Genomic DNA, 3986 nt, shown 5'->3' on the forward strand with positions numbered 1-3986 from the left:
ATTACTTACGACTTGTCCCCAATTTTCTATCATCATTTCTAGACAGAGATTATACAAATCATAGTCATGGGACCCAAGGCAATATTCACGTTATATTGTACCGGGTCTCCTATCTTTGCAGATTTTCAATTCCCTCTTTGGTAGGAAAGATGAGGTAAACAAAGTTCTGCATCATGTCCTCTTTATTTTCTTCTTTCTTTTCTACAATTTCTATCTCCATTTATTCTTACACAAACTGGAGAACTTTCTCTTCTCAATATTCCCATGTCATTTTTGTCAATACCTCACTCTCTTCCTACAAAAGTTCATACTGAAAATCTTTGTCTCACCAAGGATAGAAACTACGCTCTGATTCCACTTTTGAGGGCCATGCCAGGGACCGTCGGCGGCTGCACCATCTCCAAATGGATACATCCCGATTTCGGACATCCCTCTCGCTTGACCGACACAAACAGAGAACTCCTCTTGCTATTTGATGCCAACTCAAGGGGGTGATAACATTCACTTGTCTCTTACAAAACCTTAACCTCAAAATATATTTTGTTATTTCTTTGAAATTTCCAGTCTAAGTCATCAGACTACATGTGAAATCAACCTTTCAGGGTCAACTAGTGGGAGTCCTCTAATTCATCCTTGGTGCAAGGTCACTGACGCTTTTGTCCCGGCTGTGACTAAGCATAGCCATCAATACGTCCCCCTAAGATGAGTCTATTTACCAATACACAGATCCCTTGTTCTCAAGTCTGATCCCCACTCTGTAGATTGGAATCCCTCTCCTCGTTCTTGACTTAACAATTTTTCGATCAACAATTAACCCTTTGGAATCCACCCACCCACCGAACCGTTTGATAAATGCACCTTCCCAAGGTAGTACTATGATACTAAAAAACAGTATTCCAATCATGTCAAACCAAGAATACATTTCAAGCATTTGAAAGCAGCATGCAAACTGTTCCATACCCTTGTAAGTGTGAATTTATCGGGTCGTTCCCACCTTTTTTCTTTTTAGAATATTTTACTTACTTTTTCGTTGAGTATTAGTAAAATTATCTAGTTATCTTTTAAGCATTCATATATACTCCTCTAGGGATATCTCTATCCTCGTCCTAGGACTCGGGTATCCTGTCTCCTCCGCCACGTGTAGAGGCGACTCCTTGACACAATTTCCAATTCTTATTTTTCTTTATTTTATGTGGAAAAGGCTTACAATAATAATCTACTCTAGATTCTTTTTAAATCAATAATCCGAGAAGAAGAGCAAAGGTACGGCTGATGAGGACAATTGTGGAATAGTCCATTTAGGTTCCTAGCCTTTCCAAGGTTCCTTTTTACCAAACAATTAGAAGAGTTCCTCAATTAAATCGCATCCTCCTCTCTTATCCTGATCCCTTCATGGATCCATTTTCCTTCCTCCTTTTCCCTTCGGCATCAGGCCTACTTGGACTAGGCCTATTTCCAGACGTATACGCGGATCCCTATCACCCAGCCGAGACTTACTCCCATTCAATCCCATTTCTAGAGTAGTGAATTGAACCCGAGCTCAAAACATAGATCTATGGTTATCACTCTTAGCCGAAAAGCACCATCCCCCATTGTATGCCACAGGTAAACACCCGTGCCCGCCTTTTCCAAGCATAGACAAAGTTCACACTTAAATCTTCTATGTTATGCTTGGGTTATACACGTCAAATCTAATCGGTAAAGTTTTAATCCTAGTTTAAATTTAGATTAAGTTCTTTGAGTTATAATCTCTTACTGACTAGTTCATTTTAATATTTAATCAAACAAGACCTTAAGAAATACAACGAGTCTCTTGGGAGTTTAAAGTCTTGTGTCGACGTAAGTTTCAAGTTAACCTCGACTTTGACGAATCCCATTTTGGTCCCTTTGCATCATTTTGCATCCATGGGGTATCTCCATGGAAGTCATGGGAGTTTTATGTTCAAGAAACACGGTCACGGTATCCGTGAAGCTATCCCCTTACTCCTCCCTTCGAATTTGCAAAACAAACTTGAAAGTAGACAAACTTAAAATGAACAATGCATATGCTTTCTACAATGAGTTTTTGCTTTGGTGCAATGTATGTGTGGTAAACACAAAACTTCGGAATGTACTAACTTGCAATCTTGAGACAAATAATCAAGAAACTTCCTTGAATGCTTAAGCAAGAGTCAAACCCTTTCATGCGTGGTAGTGTAAGCAAAAAAAATACGAAGTTCCTAAGATGCGAAGTTCCTAAGAGTGAAAGATGCTCATGCAATAGTGTATGAATGATTAACAAATTCTTCTTTAAGAAAGGATTTAAGCATATCTTTGCTACCATGGAGAGGATTAATTATGTAGCTAGAAGAGGCTTAGAGTTTTGGGACTTTCCAATTGATAAGAGGGGGTGGGATAATCTTAATTGGAAGGAAATTCCCACTTCCAAGAAAAAAATCCTTTGATTAGATAGAGCTACCTTTCAAAACTTAACTCTCCTTGAGAGAATTAGTGTTAACTTTGTTGGTGTCACTAAACAAATCTTACACACATGCTCTTTTTCTCTTTGAAATAAGAAAAAATCATGTTTCTTAAATTTAAAGAAAAAGTTGTGAACCTTTCATAAGAGCATTCTTTTTAGAGTAAATTATAATGCCACTTTGAATAGAATGGTTAATTCCAAAAATTTCCAATACTTAATTGACCGTGATTTTGTTGCAATTATCTCATGCATTTCCTTATTTTGATAACTTATCTTACTTGTCAAAACTTTCTCAACAAGTTACTTACTAACCTTATCCATATCTTCTCCTTTACTCCTTTATGCTTTTCATTTTCATTTTCCCTTATCTTATCTTTTCCTTTATGGTAATTTTTCTCAAGATGAAAAGCTAATTTCCTATGTATTGGTTATGTCCATGTTCCCATGGCATAAGCCGGAACTGTCTAGTGAGTATACGTTGGTGCTTAAATTGAACCTGAATTTTACTCGAATTTTTTTCTTTTTTTTTTCTTTTTCATCTTTTAAGTCGGTGGCTTAGATGTGTTGGCCTTGCGTAATGGCTAGGAGAAGGCCCTTACAATATTGGACCTCCACCAACCTCCAAGGAGCAAGTAACTAGTGAATAGTGACTCCAAGTCAAACCTGGTCAACAAAAGATGGTCAACCTCATCGGGAACTACATAAGGTACCAAGAAACAAACCAAGGGTTCCAACCACTATCATTTACTGAGTAGAAGCTAGATAGCGCAAAAGCAAGGCCTAAAATTCAATAAAGAGTAGCTTCTATCTTTGGCGGGCCGAAGATGACTCACTAGAATGGCACCATTTTTGGCACCCCCTTCTACACTAGCATGTTTTCCCTCCCCATCACAAACACTACATCACACTATTGTAACACTTTTTTCATGTAAATACTCATAAAACACATTGTGCCACATCCCCTAGCTACCAGTGCCCAATTCTTACTTTTAGCTTGCCAAATCAAACCCAACTTCACCCATCATCAATAATAAATGCTCTAGGCCCTTCAGAGTACCAAAAATAAGAAATGGCCCTAAATCACCCTCTTTTTATTTTAGGCATGCCTAAGATAAAAATGGAAATGGAAGAGCCTAACTGACTTTTAGCTTGCGAAATCAAACCCAACTTCACCCATCATCAATAATAAATTCTCTAGGATCCATCAGAGTACCAAAAACAAGAAATGGACCTAAATCACCCTCTTTTTATCTTAGGCACACTTAAGATAGGAATGGAAATGGAAAAGCCTAACTTGCATCTATGATACACATATATGTTCACAATGGTCACATTAAACACTTGCCCAAGTTTCATCAAGTTTGACAAATCCTGACTTGGTCAATTAACAAAAGTGTGATAGATGTTTTAAGTGGTACAAAAAGGAGTGTCTTGGAAACTCCTTTGGGAGGAGATGAAATGGGTGGTGGGTTATTCATTTTCATTTCATATAAAGGAATGATAAAATCTCTTTGGCTGAGAGGTT

This window comes from Adiantum capillus-veneris, chromosome 4, assembly GCF_014529385.1.
Source record: "Adiantum capillus-veneris isolate H3 chromosome 4, ASM1452938v2, whole genome shotgun sequence".
Classification (NCBI taxonomy): Eukaryota; Viridiplantae; Streptophyta; class Polypodiopsida; order Polypodiales; family Pteridaceae; genus Adiantum; species Adiantum capillus-veneris.